The following is a 15782-nucleotide window of genomic DNA, read 5'->3' on the forward strand; positions in this document are numbered from 1 at the left end:
TTTAAGAGAGGAACTATCCTTTACAGCCCCTGTATACTGCAGTACCAGTGGTGACCACACCTGTATATAACACCGTGTAGTAATTTGTACAGTTAGTTCCAGCATACCCTCTGTTCAGTAAACACCTGTTATTACCGTTCTCCTGCAGTCCGTGTGTTATTTATACGCGGACACTACAGTGGCGACGACCAGGTTTGAACTCACCTGCAGTACTGCATCACCTCACGGGGATCCATCCCTGAAAAGAAGCTTCATAAGAACATAAGAAATAGGAGCAGGAGCAGGCCAATCGGCCCCTCGAGCCTGCTCCGCCATTCAATAAGATCATGGCTGATCTGATCCTAACCGCCAATCTACTATCACAGAACCATCTCCTGAATCTAACAGAATTAGACACACGAAATAGGAGCAGGATCAGGCTACATGGCCCCTGGGTCCATTTCGCTACCCACAGGGCCATGACCGATCCGAACCTAGACTCACGTCCAACTTCCTGCCCGCTCCCCATAACCCTGTATTCCCTTTACTTCTAGGAAACTGTCTATTTCTGTTTTAAATTTATGTAATGATGTAGCTTCTACAGCTTTTTGGGGCAGCATATTCCATGGACCTACCACCCTCTGAGTGAAGTAGTTCCTCCTCATCTCAGTTTTGAAAGAGCAGCCGCTTATTCTAAGACTATGCCCCCTAGTTCTAGTTTCACCCATCATCGGGAACATCCTCCCCGCATCCACCCGATCCAACCCCTTCACAATCTTATATGTTTCAATAAGATCACCTCTCATTCTTCTGAACTCCAATGAGTAGAGTCCCAATCTACTCAACCTCTCCTCATATGACCATCCCCTCATCCCCAGGATTAACCGAGTGAACCTTCTTTGTACTGACTCGAGAGCAAGTATGTCTTTTCTTAAGTATGGACACCAAAACTGTATGCAGTATTTCAGGTGCGGTCTCACCAATACCTTGTACAACTGAAGCAATACCTCTCTATTTTTATATTCTATCCCTCTAGCAATGAAAGCCAACATTCCATTGGCCTTCTTAATCACTTGCTGCACCTGCATACTAACCTTTTGAGTTTCGTGCACCATGACCCCCAAATCCCTTTGTAATTCAAACTTTCCAGTTTCTTGCCATTAATATAATAACTTGCTCGACGATTTTTCCTGCCAAAGTGCATAACCTCACACTTTCCAGCATTGTATTCCATCTGCCAAATCTCTGCCCACTTACTTAGCCTGTCTATGTCCCCTTGCAGGTTTTTTATGTCCTCCTCACTCACTACTTTCCCTCCCATCTTAGTGTCATCTGCAAACTTTGATATGTTACACTCGGTCCCCTCCTCCAAATTGTTAATATAGATTGTAAAGAGTTGGGAACCCAGCACTGACCCCTGTGGAACACCACTAGTTACTGATTGCCAGTCCGCGAATGAACCATTTATCCCAACTCTCTGCCTTCAGTTAGATAGCCAATCCTCTATCCATGCCAGAATATTACCCCCAATCCCGTGATTTTTTATCTTAAGTAATAATCTTGTGTGTGGCACCTTGTCAAATGCCTTTTGGAAGTCTAAATACACTATGTCCACTGGTTCCCCTTTATCCACCCTATATGTTACTTCCTCAAAGAACTCCAGCAAATTTGTCAAACATAACTTCCCCTTCATAAAACCATGCTGACTTTGTCCTATTAAATTATGATTATCCAAATGTCCTGTTACTGTCTCCTTAATAATGGACTCCAATATTTTACCTACCACAGATGTTAGGCTAACCAGTCTATAGTTTCCAGCCTTCTGTCTACTGCCCTTTTTAAATAAGGGTGTTACATTAGCAGTTTTCCAGTCTGCCGGGACCTTTGCTGAGTCCAGGGAGTTTTGGAAAATTATTACCAATGCATCCACAATCCCTACCGCCACTTCCCTCAAGACCCTAGGATGTAAGCCATCAGGTCCAGGTGATTTATCTGCCTTGAGTCCCATTATTTTACCGAGTATCACTTCCTCAGTGATTTTGATCGTGTTTAGCTCCTCCACCCCTATAGTCCCCTGTTTGTCCAGTGTTGGGATATTCTTAGTGTCTTCTACTGTAAAGACTGATACAAAATACTCATTCAGTGTTTTTGCCATCTCCATATTTCCCACCATTAATGTCCCGGTCTCATCCTATAAGGGACCAACATTTACTTTAGCCACCCTTTTTCTTTTTATATAACTATAAAAACTCTTACTATCTGTTTTTATATTTTTTGCTAATTTACTTTCATAATCTATCTTCCCTTTCTTAATCAATCTTTTTGTTATTTTTTGCTGTCTTTTAAAGTTTTCCCAATCTCTATCCTCCCACTAGATTTGGCTACCTTATATGCCCTTGTTTTTAGTCGAATACTATCCTTAATTTCTTTACTTAGCCACGGATGGCTGTCTTTTCTTTTACATTCTTTTCTTCTCAGTGGAATATATTTTTTTGGAAGTTGTAAAATAACTCCTTAAATGTACACCACTGATCATGTATCATCTTACCCTTTAATCTATTTTCCCAATCCACTCTACTCAATTCCGCACTCATACCTTCATAGTCTCCTTTATTCAAGCTTAGCATGCTTGTTTGAGATCCAACCTTCTCACCCTCTAATTGAATATGGAATTCAACCATGTTATGGTCACTCATTCCAAGGGGATCCTTTACTAGGACATTTTTAATTAATCCTGTCTCGTTACACAGGACCAGATCTAAGGTTGCTTGCCCCCTGGTCGGTTCAGTTACATACTGCTCAAGAAACCCATCCCTAATACACTCAATGAACTCATCCTCAAGGCAGCCCTGCCCAATTTGATTTGTCCAATTAATATGATAGTTAAAATCCCCCATAATTATAGATGCTCCCTTATTACAAGCCTCAACTGTTTCCTGATTGATACTCCGTCCAACAGATTTGCAACTGTTCGGAGGCCTATAGACTACGCCCACTAGTGTTTTTTCCCCTTATTATTCCTTACCTCCACCCAAACTGTTTCATTATCCTGATCTTTTGACCCAATATCATTTCTCTGTATTACAGTGATTCCTTCCTTTATTAATATAGCCACCCCACCTCCCCTTCCTTCCTGCCTGTCCTTCCTGATCGTTAAATAACCTGGTATGTTTAATTCCCAGGCATTGTCACCCTGCAGCCATGTTTCTGTAATGGCCACAAGATCATACCCATATGTAGTTATTTGTGCCATTAACTTGTCTATTTTGTTACGAATGCTACGTGCATTCAGATAGACAACTTTCAAATATGTTTTGTGACACTTAGTTCCTGCTCTTGCCCTTTTTATTACTTTACCTTTTTTCTCCATATCTTCTTGGAGGTCGAAGCCAGAGCAACAGGCGTCGACCGCGGGCAACCGCCCAGTGATCCATCGGAGTTCAGAGAATCGCAGGGGAGGCTGTGGAGAGCTGGGCTTGGTTCTCCAGTCAAGGTGTTCCAGCAAATCGGGCTGGTAGCAGGTAGTGCGCTGACCCTTCCCGGACTGCGGCGTGCTAGGGCTCGATCGAGCGGCTCTGCAAGGGGGCCGAGCAGCGTCGTCGGGAAGAAAAAGAGAGAGAGAGGGTGGAGCGCACAGGGCGCGGCCGGTGCTCAAGAGCCGGGCAGTGTTAAAGAAAATAAAAAAGGGGGAAGGAAAAGAGACGCGCAGTGGACAGCGTCGAAGAAGAATAAAACTAAGAAAATTAATTAACAAAAGAGAGACGCGCAGAAAGCCGCGAGGCACCGCCATTACTATTTAGAGCGCTAGGAGCAGCGTTGGCAGCAGCGGGGGAAGAAGGAAAAGCGCGGGAGGTGCCATTTTAATCCATTGGGGAAGAAGGAAAAGCGCAGGAGGCGCCATTTTAAACCACCCAAGATGCCGAAGAGTGGCAGCATCACTGCTTTTGACAACGAAATAGAAGACTGGACCACGTATGTGGAAAGAATTGAAGTATACTGCAAGGCAAATGAAGTGGCTGATGAAAAGAAGGCATCGGTATTACTGAATTTGATGGGCGCGAGAACGTACGGCCTATTGCGGAATTTAATTACCCCAGCTAAACCAATGGAGAAAAGCTTTGAAGAGATTGTCAATATCTTACAGGAACATCTAAACCCTGTATTGATTTCTTTCTGGGTTCAATGACGAGACATTTATGAAAGAGAATGTCTTTTAATCTAAAGTCTGTTCAACTCTTTATACAGCATTTACAGGAGACATCATGCTAGTGATGCATCTAGAACGAAACTGAAACTAAACTGCACTGCCTTGCTTGTCTCTGTCATATGCCCTCTGCTGGTCAGGCACAAGCAATCAGTACATGCAATCATGCTGGTAAGGCATCATAATCGAACAGGCAAATACCATCTCTATTTGCTGATATCATTACATCTCCTTTTCTTAAAACAAAAGTATTTTACTTTTAACTAACAACATGTTTTCTTTGTATTAATCTGCATTTTAACTGTAACACTTAATGAACTTACATTATCATTATCATGATCAAGGTTTTTTAATCTTGCTTTGTGTGTTCACATGAAATATGTCAACACACTAGAACTTGAAGAAAGAATAAGATAACATTACTTCCTTCTATAAAAATAGTCCTTAAATTTGCTCAATGAGTCTCTCAGGAGGCTTCACGTGTCTTGAGGATTTTCTGATTGATTGTCCTTGAATCTGAGTTGTTGCCTCAGATGATTGGTTCTCAGCTGTGTGATCAGGTTGTTCAACAGTATCAGTCTCTTGACCTGCTGTGGCTGGTCCCATGAGAAGATCTCGACGATTTCTTCTCAGAACAGCACCCTCATCTGTCTGAATGGTGTATGATCTTGGTTGAATTTCACTCAGGACAGTTCCCTTCTGAGTCCATGTGTTTGTTTTGTCTTTGAACCTTACTTGGTCACCAGTGTGGAGTTCAGGTACGTTTTGTGTTCCTCTGTCATAGTAGTACTTTTGCTTTTCTTTCTGTTGTTCTTTGAACTTCCTCACTTTCTCCCCCTCTTTTGTTTTCAGGAGGTTCTCCGGGATGGGTAGGTTTGACCTTAGCCGACGTCCCATCAGGAGTTGGGCTGTTGACATACCACACTCGAGCGGCGTTGTGCGGTATACAAGCATGCTCTGGTAGAAGTCAGTTCCACTGTCTTTTGCCTTGTACATCAGTCTTTTCACTGTCTGGACCGATTTTTCCACTAGTCCATTGGACTGTGGATAGTGAGGACTTGACATTGTGTGGACAAAGTCCCACTCTTTGGCAAAGTGTCGGAAACTTGCATTGTAAAACTGGGGTCCGTTGTCTGTGAAGACCTCGCTTGCCACGCCATGTCTGGAGAATATGGCTTTCATACATGTTATCACAGCATCTGCAGTGGTGGTGTACAGTCTACAAACCTCTGGATACAGGGAGTAATAGTCTGTGACTACAAGATAGTCCTTCCCTTGACATACGAATAGGTCAGCGCCTACCTTCTGGTAAGGCCTGTCTGGCGCTCGGTATGGCTTTAGTGGTTCTACCGGATTGCTTGCTCGATATTTCAGGCATATTGTGCAGTTTGACACCTCATTTGTCACATCTTGGTTGATTCGTGGCCAGTACATCACCTCTCGTGCTCTTTTCTTACACTTTTCGATTCCCAGATGTCCTCCATGGATCTTTTTTAACATCTCTTTTCTCAGACTCTTTGGGATAACTATTTTACTTCCTTTGTAGATGATGTCTTCGACCACTGATAGTTCCGCCCTGCAGTTCCAGTACTCTGCTATGTCAGGTGAGCAGTCTTGCTTCATGTTGGGCCATCCATCCAAGATGCTTTTCCTCAGTCGTCTCATTGTTTCATCTTTGTTTGTCTCAGTCTTTATGAGCTCCATTTTTGCATCTGCTATGGGCAGTGCACTTGTGATCATGTCCACGTAGGCGTTCACTTTTTCATCCATTGTGGTGTTTGCAGGCTCACTTGGGTCAACAGCTCTGGACAACGTGTCTGCTGTATACATCAGCTTACCCAGTGTGTACGCAACATTCAGTATATAGCGTTGCAGCCTGATCATCATTCTTTGTATTCTAAGCGGACAGCTATTTAGTGGCTTTTGGAACAATGTAATCAAGGGCTTATGATCAGTCTCTACACTGATTGCTTGTCCTGCCACAAACTGGTGAAATCTTTCACAGGCGTATGTGATGCTGAGCAGCTCCTTTTCTATTTGAGCATATCGCGTCTCCGTGTCTGTCATTGAGCGCGATGCATATGCAATAGGTTGCCAGTAGTCATATTTTTGCAGAAGAATGGCACCGAGCCCACTCTGTGATGCATCTGATGATATCTTGATGGGTCTCGCTGGGTCATAAAACCTCAGAACTGGTTCCTCTGTGAGCAGTTTCTTTAGATCGCTCCATAACTTCTCATGCTCATGATTCCATTCCCATTCTATGTTCTTTTCAGTTAGTCTTCTCAGTGGCGCCATCTTTTCTGAGAGGTTGGATATGAATTTACCCATGTAGTTGATCATTCCATTAAACCTCTGCGCGTCCTTTTTGCATTGTGGCTTTGGCATATTCTCAATGGCGGACACCTTTCTGGGATCTGGTCTGATGCCCTCACTGCTAAGGATATCTCCCACAAATGTCAGTTCTGTCACCCCGAGCTGGCATTTCTCTCTATTCAGCTTCAGGTTAGTTTTCCTTGTTGCTTCCAGCACTTTTTTCAGTCTCTCGTCATGCTCAGTTCTCGTGGTTCCCCATACTATGATGTCATCCATTGATGTATCAACTCCCTCCAGGTGCTCATAGATCATATGGATAGTTTTGTGATACACTTCAGGAGCTGAGGCAATGCCAAATGGTAACCTTAGGAACCTGTATCTGCCAAATGGACTGTTGAACGTGCACAGTCTTGAACTTACTTCGTCCAGCTTCATCTGCCAAAATCCTGATGATGCATCTAACTTGCTGAAATATTTTGCATTTGCAAACTGTGCCATGATTTCCTCACATGTAGGAAGCTTGAAGTGCTCTCTCTTTATTGCTCTGTTTAGATCTCTTGGATCCAGGCAAATTCTGAGCTTTCCATTCTTTTTGTCCACTACGACGAGGGAACTCACCCACTCAGTTGGCTCATCTATCTTCTGAATCACGTTCAGGCTTTCCATCCTGTCCAACTCTGCCTTCAGTTGCTTTTGAAGAGCAAACGGAACTTTTCTGCATGGATGTATGACCGGTGTCATACTTTTATCTACTCTGATCGTGTGTTCTCCTGGAATGCAGCCTAGACTCTTAAATAGGTCTTTGTACTCTTTCATGAGTTCATCATAGACTGTCTCTCCTTCGCTTTCCACAACGAGGACTCTCTTTACCAGGTTCAGTCTCTCACAGGCTTTTAAACCTAGTATGGCTTGCACATCCTTTGGCACCACGATTAATGCTAGCGTGTGCTCTCTGTCCTTGTGTGTTACTTTGACAATGCATCTTCCTGTCACTGGTATATCAGTACCTGAGTATCCTGTCACTTTCACTTTTATTCCATGTATCTTTGGTCTGGGTCTAACTTTCTTAAAATCAGTCTCTGATATCACATTAACTTGTGCTCCAGTATCCAATTTAAATGGAATGTGTATGTCATTCACTTTTAGTGTCAACATCCAGTCTCTTTCTTCTTTTTTGTTTTCAGACACAACATCTACATAGAACTCCTCTATGTCGCTTTCATCTACTGCATGGACCTTGCTTTGTTGCACTTGGTTCTTGCAGCAACGGGCATAATGGTTGTTTTTGTTGCAACTATTGCATGTTTTACCATATGCTGGACACTTTTTTGGTGTATGCTGTGTACCGCATCGACTACATGACTTTCGATTGTCCCTTTCATTTTCGTTCGCTGGCCACGCTTCTTTTTTCACATTGGCGCTCTTTTTGTTAAACGGTTTGTATCCGTTCTTTCTCACTGCATCCACGTTGCAGCTATTGTCACTGAACAGCTCCTTTGCCTGCAACTTCACAGTCTCTGTAGCCCTACACAGTGCTATGGCTTTTCCCAGGTCTAGATCTTGCTCTCTTAGCAGTCTTTCCCTTAGACCATTATTCGGAATACCACACACCAGTCTGTCTTTTATCAGCGAGTCTGTCAGTCCCCCAAATTCTCACAATTTTCTTCTGTTTCTCAGTTCAGTCACATACTGATCAATAGTCTCACCCGTTTTCTGTTCACATGTGAAAAATCTGTGCCTCTCAAATGTCACGTTACGTTTAGGTATGCAGTAGGCCTCAAACTGTTCCATTATTTTATCTAGCTTCATTTTGTCTCCATCAGCAGTGAATGTGAAATTATTATACACCTCCAGCGCTTCATCACCCACGCCATGTAAGAACACTGACGATTTCTTATTATCACTTTTCTCATCAGCTCCGATTGCCGCTAAATACAACTCTACACGTTGTTTGAATCTCCTCCAAATTTCAGCCACATTACCTGTCAACTGAAGCGTCGCCGGTGGGAGTAAACCTTCCATGTTTCACTTCGTTAGCTATTCTCTAATGGTAAGTAACGATGTTCTCTTTTGGCTTGCTAATCTGTGGAGAACTGATTTAACTTCAGATTTTTTCTCTTCATCTCTTTCAGCCACTTCTGACACCATGTATTGATTTCTTTGTGGGTTCAATGACGAGACATTTATGAAAGAGAATGGGCTAGAAATTGACTTTGGGTCGGCCAGCTCGCTTGCGCCCAGAAATTACCGCTGCACGCGGAGCCACTTGCGCCCACCGGATATTCAGTTTCAGCGCCCCAAGTCGAAGCCGGCCGCAAATCAAGGGTTTCGGCGCCCCCACTTGGGGCGCTGAAACTGAATATCGGCACGCTAAGTGCCGCAGCGCCACCCGCTGTGGAGTGGCAGGCTGTGGTACTGCAGGCCTTCCTCCCTCTCTTAAGGGGGAGGTGCCTGCAACAGCGCGATCGCCGCTCACTAGTGCCGGCAAATGAGCCCGGCACCACGGAGAAGTGCCGGGCTCCCGGAAAACAGCCGGCAATGCCGCGGGGGGGGCGGGTGGAGGAGGCCGGGGAAGGAGGTGTGGGCAGGCGGCCGCCGAAAAAGCGGCCGGCCGCACACCCGCCTTAACTCGCCCCACTACCGCATCAGGTAGGCCCCGTTTTCTGGTCGCTGTTTGCGGGCGCCGTGGAAGAGGCGGCCGCAACTCAATATGGTGGTCGGGCCGGTAGCGGGGCGGTAGCGGGGCACTGCGCACACCGATGACGTCATCGGTGGCGGCGCAGCGCTACTGGCTAACGCCGCCATTACCGCACCGCTGAATATTGGGGGGAGTTTAGCAAGTGACGCAAAAGCCCTCTTTGGGCAAAAACTGGGCGCAAAGCCAACCGAATTTCTAGGCCAATGTCTTTTAATCTAAAGTCTGTTCAACTCTTTATACAGCATTTACAGGAGACATCATGCTAGTGATGCATCTAGAACGAAACTGAAACTAAACTGCACTGCCTTGCTTGTCTCTGTCACATGCCCTCTGCTGGTCAGGCACAAGCAATCAATACATGCAATCACGCTGGTAAGGCATCATAATCGAACAGGCAAATACCATCTCTATTTGCTGATATCATTACAAACCTTACACCGCTGCTGATAGCAGAAAGATTCAAGTTCCATAAAAGAAACCAGCACAAAGACGAAAGTAATGCTGACTATCTTACGGAACTACGCAAGTTATCGAAACACTGCCAGTTCAGAGCAGGACTGGCAGATGCCTTAAGGGATAAGTTTGTCTGCGGGCTCCAGAGTGAAGGAACCCAGAAACGACTACTTTCAGAAAAGGACCTTACGCTAGAAAAGGCTTTCAGCATTGCAGTATCCTACGAAGCAGCAGCACGGGGAGCTGCAGAAATACAACAGAAACTGCAAGAATATCGCACCAATGAAATGGCATATGGAGCAGGAAAGTGCTATCGCTGCGGCAGAACAACCCATCACCAGAAGGATTGCTGGTTTAAGGACAAAGTATGCAGGCAATGTGGAAAAGTGGGACACATAGCACGAGTCTGAAGGTCGGGAAAGAAAACCAACACAAAAAGAACTACTAAGGAAAAGTACAAGAAAGTACAAAAGATGACGGACAGTAGTTCAGAAGATCAGAAGAGTGATAATGGCTCCGGGAGCAGGAGACTAAGTTGTCTAAAGTTACACAACGTGATCGCAAAGGAGGATCACCGAACCATTTGGGTCACCCTCATGATAGCAGGGTCCCAAGTAAAGATGGAATTGGACACAGGATCAGCCCTAACAGTCATGAATCAACGAGACTATGAGCGGCTATTCTCACACATACCCTTGAAGGACACGTCCATTGTCTTGAAGACATATACAGGGTAAAAAGTCTACCCCAGAGGAAAAATAAGGATGCCCGTTAAATACAACGGCAAGGAAACACAGAAACCGTATCTGTATATACTACAAGATGGAGGACCACCATTATTGGGACGTGAATGGATCCGAAAAATACAATTGGATTGGCATTCCATTCAGGCGCTAACTGTGGCTGACAAAAAGGATGACGACGTCACACCTGGACGGCTGTCAAAAATTCTAACTGACGCAAAAGAAGTGTTCCAGCAAGGACTTGGGACTCTAAAAGGCGTAACGGCAACGATAAAAATTGAAGATAACGCAAACCCCAAATTTTTTAAGGCCAGACCGGTACCGTATGCGATCCGCCCAGCCGTCGAAGCAGAGCTGGAGAGTCTGGAGCGTTCGGGTGTGCTGTTCAAGGTGGACTGGAGTGAGTGGGCCACACCCATCATTCCTGTAATGAAGAAATCATTGAGCAGCACGCCTGGGGAGCCGAAGAAGGTTCGCATCTGTGGGGACTTTAAGGCAACTGTGAACCCAGTCTTTCCCACAGTACAATATCCACTTCCGCGGATAGAAGATATTTTCATCTCACTATCTGGAGGGAAACGCTTTATGAAGATTGATCTGGCCCAAGTGTATCTACAAATGGAGGTAGAAGAAGCATCTAGAAAATACCTCACGATAAACACTCACAAAGGTCTTTACCAGTACAACCGACTGGTATTCGGGGTAGCATCAGCTCCGGCTATTTGGCAGAGGGCGATGGAACAAGTCCTGCAAGGGATCCCGGGGACCCAGTGTTATTTGGACGACATCCTGGTTACAGGCGAAAATGACAGTGAACACCTTGCCAACCTGGAGCAGGTGCTCACTAGATTACAAGAATATGGGCTATGAGCCAACCACCCCAAATGCGAGTTTTTCAGGAAACAAATCTCGTATTGTGGCCACGTGATTGATGAAGAGGGGTTACATAAGTCCCCAGAGAAGATTGAGGCATTAGTCAAGGCTCAGCACCGGAAAATGTGTTGCAACTGAGGTCGTTCCTCGGGTTGGTGAAATACTACCATAAGTTCTTGCCAAATTTGTCTACAATTCTGCACCCACTGAACGCCCTGCTGCAAACTGGAGTAGCATGGAAATGGAGTGATGAGTGTAAGTGTGCCTTTCAGAAATGTAAATGCCTAATCACTTCAAAAGAAGTATTGGCCCACTACAATCCAACACTACCGATTCCTATGGCATGTGATGCATCTCCCTACGGCATTGGAGCGGTGCTGTCGCACAAATTCCTTGACAGTTCAGAGAGGCCAATAGCCTTTGCGTCACGCTCATTAACCTCAGCCGAGCGGAACTATGCCCAGATTGACAGGGAGGCCCTCAGCCTGGTGTGGGGGGTGAAGAAGCTCTATCACTATCTGCACGGGCAGAAATTCACCTTATTGTCTGATCACCAGCCTCTTGTCTCCATTTTTAACCCAAAGAAGGGCGTTCCGGTGATGACGGCGCAATGGCTGCAAAGATGGTCCCTTTTTCGAGGGGCACATCAATACGAAATAGTGTATAATGGCACGAAACAGCATGGAAACGCTGATGAGCTGTTGCGCCTGCCGCTGCCTACGGTGGAGGAAGCACCTGCAGTGGACCCTGTTGAGATATTCCATTCGACCATAGTCGAATGTCTACCTGTTACAAACTCAAATATAGAGAAGGAAACCCGAAATGACCTGACACTCTCTCGGGTCTATGATTTGACGGTGAAGGGATGGCCAGCACATGGCGACTCACTGTTGCCAGCATTCTCGCCAAGGAGAGAACAGCTGTCAGTGTGCCGGGGGACCTTGATGTGTGGATCCCGAGTGGTAATTCCACCCAAGTTGAGAGATAGATTGCTCAATGAGCTTCATGAGGGTCATCTGGGAGGGGTAAAAATGAAGAGCCTAGTCAGGGCGTTTGTGTGGTGGCCGGGAATCGATAAAGAAATCGAGGAAATGACCAAGAGCTGCACAGGATGCCAGAAACTCCAAAACGCTCCACCACAGGCCCCGCTACACCCATGGGAGTGGCCCTCATCTCCATGGCAACGGGTACACGTTGATTTTGCTGGTCCATTTATGGACAATGTTTTTAATCGCCGTGGATGCACATTCGAAATGGCCAGAGGTCATCAAAATGCCCTCCACCACCACGGAGAAAACTATTGCAGTCCTACGGACCATCTTCACCAGGAATGGCTTGCCAGAACAGATTTGCTCCGACAATGGACCACAGTTTGTGTCCAAGGATTTCCGGAGGTTTTTGAGGAATAATGGGGTAAAGCATTACACATCCGCCCCATATCATCCAGCCACAAATGGATTGGCTGAGAGGTTTGTTCAAACCTTTAAAAAAGCAATAAAGGCGATGTATAACGACAACATACCACTGCAACACAAGGTGGATAATTCCTTGTTTGCTTACCGCAATGCGACACATGCAGTCACCAACCAAGCTCCAGCCATGATGTTCTTTAACCGAAGGTTAAGATGTCACCTGGATTTGCTCAAACCAAACATAAGACGAGATGTTGAGAATAAGCAATTCCAGCACATCAATGAGAAGCCAACCAGGAGCTGCAAGATAGGGCAACCAGTCTTGGCCCGCGACTACCGAACAGAAAAATGGCAGCCAGGAACGATATGCACATGGCAGGGACCACTAATGTACACAGTGGACGTTGGAGAGAGCATCGTGAGACGCCATGCTGACCAGATTCTAGAGTCACAGGAACAATTCAAACCCATGCCATGATCATACGCACCTGGTGATGAACCCGAAGTACCGATTGCGTCTACCTCAGAATCAGTGGTATTGGAAGCTGACGAACCAACCAATGACAATGAGCCAGAATCGACTCCGCCGCAAGAACAGGATACTCGAGAAAGGCGCTATCCAGACAGGATCAGGAAGCCTCCTCAAAGACTGAATTTATAAATGATTACTTTCAGCTGATGTGTCTAGTACAAAGAAAATTGTAATTGTAATTAGTTATTATTTAATTGTTAAATGAATGTTGTGTGCTGTTTATCTAAAAGGGGAGGAATTGTAATGTATGTACCTTTAAGAGAGGAACTATCTTTTACAGCCCCTGTATACTGCAGTACCAGTAGTGACCACACCTGTATATAACACCGTGTAGTAATTTGTACAGTTAGTTCCAGCATTCCCTCTGTTCAGTAAACAACTGTTATTACTGTTCTCCTGCAGTCCGTGTGTTATTTATACGCAGACACTACACCTTTCTTGCGGGCTTTGGCTACCGGAATCGTGGGCAGGGGCTTGCGGGTGCGGGTGATGAGCTCGGTGGCATTCACTGGGATCTGAGAGTATGGGACTCCGCACGCCCGTGTGCTGACATCCCCTCTCATCCCTTTTCCAGCATCCTGCCACTGCCTTTGGAAAAAGATGGAGACACCTGTGGGGCAGGCGCGTTCTGAACCCCACATACAGGTGTAAATCCCCTCATCTGGTTCCCACCATTTGTCCCAACAGACACTCAACCCCACATGAGTCCCTGTAATAGTCTGATGGGTATTGTTACCCAGTCTCTCCCACTCGACCGTGGAGTTCTTCATGGTCTTACTCAGCTTCCTGAGCCACCACCATCGGTCCAAAGGAACATGTCCCGTACAGTTCAAGCAAATCCTTTTCCCGACGGTAACGCTGAATCTGGGTGCGATGATCCTCACTCGGGGACACATTAGAGAAGTCTCTCTGTACTTAAAACCGAACTGGCTGGAGTATTCCGTAGAGTTCGACCCCAGCCATCCTGGCCACCTCCCTTCGTGGAAATAGGTGGCTGTCTCCTCAACGCCCCGCACGCCCGACCCATCGGTCGCAATGGGGGCTGTGTCTCCAGAGCACCCATAAATCGTGGAGTCCTTGGTGCGGCCCCGATAGGCCCCGCTATACCCGATCACCGTGAACACGACGAGAATTCCTCTCATTATCTCTTTGGTTCCTGTAACAAATTAAACGATACAGCCAGGCTCCTGAGAGATTCTGGCCTAGGTGAAGGCATGATCGGGTCTTTCGACCTCGATCCCAAACAACACACATGCTGGGCAGATTCCAAAACTACTTATAACACTAATCACTTTTACGGCCCAGAAATTCCAGAACGGGGCTTGCAGCGCGTGCAAGCCCCGTATTTACACTTACCCCGCGCTACTGCCGATCAGCTCCAGGGACGCCTGGAATTGGTGTTTCCAGAAGCAGAATCCCGGGCAGCGTATGATGTCACGCCGCCCAGGAGTGCAGCCAGCGCAAAGTCAGGAGCGTGCAGTGCAAGTGAGACACGCCCCTTGAGGTCTCAGTTTCACTGGACACGCCCCCAATGTTTCTGTCAAGCTGCTAACCATTTTTACATGCAAAGCAGCAGTTTAAATAGGTTTTTGGAAGTTTTTTGAAGATTTTGGTAACTTTCATAAACTTTTTTAAATGTTTACATTATTTTGAGTAATCTGAAGTAGTTTTAAAGAGAATTAAAGCAATTTAAAGACTTTTAAAAGCCCTAAAAGAATTTTTTTAATTCCATTTATTTATTTAGCAATGTCGTTGTCATACGTGCCTTCACACTGTTCCCTTTGGGGAACTGTATGAAGTGGTGGAAGGATTTATGGCCATGATTAACGCTCATTCCGTGACCGTAACCATCTTTGAACCAGCCATTAGGGCGGTTAGTCCTATGGCGGGAGGGTTTTACGGGCTCCCACAAGCTATACAAGGAGGGGGGCCACCCACACCCACGGACGCAAATATCCCACTGGATGTCAACCCAGAATTTAGAGCCGGAGCTCCGACTCCACTTGCCGGGACTGTCTGGAGCGGGGTTCGAAACCCTACCCTGATCTGGCCCAGCGGCGGGGATCCTACCGCTATGACAAAGGCCCAATCCAATTAGCAACGTGAAATGGCAGCATAGGGCTCCAGTCACGGGGAGGGAAAAGGCGCAGGAAACGTATGGGTGTCACCTTTTGTGCGGAGTGGGCCTTTTGCGTAGCAGTAAGCATCCCCGCCGCTGGGCCAGAAGGAGTAGGGTTTTGAACCCCACTCCAGACAGTCCCGGCAAGTGGAGTCGGAGCTCCAACTTTAAATTCTGGGTGGACATCCAGCGGGATGCTTGTGTCCGTGGGTGTTGGTGGCCCCCCCCCCCTCAGATGGGTTGTGGGAGCCCGTAAAACCCGCCCGCCATAGGACTAACCACCCTAATGGCTGGTTCAAAGATGGTTACGGTCACGGAATGAGCGTTAATCACGGCCATAAATCCTTCCACCACTTCATACAGTTCCCCAAAGGGAACAGTGTGAGGATACGTACGATGATGACCTCTTGCGCAATGCACCTCCTTGGACCCTCAGTCGCAGATGCGAGGGGG

This window comes from Somniosus microcephalus, chromosome 5, assembly GCF_052327205.1.
Source record: "Somniosus microcephalus isolate GS21.2 chromosome 5, FLI_Smic_1.0, whole genome shotgun sequence".
Taxonomy (NCBI): Eukaryota; Metazoa; Chordata; class Chondrichthyes; order Squaliformes; family Somniosidae; genus Somniosus; species Somniosus microcephalus.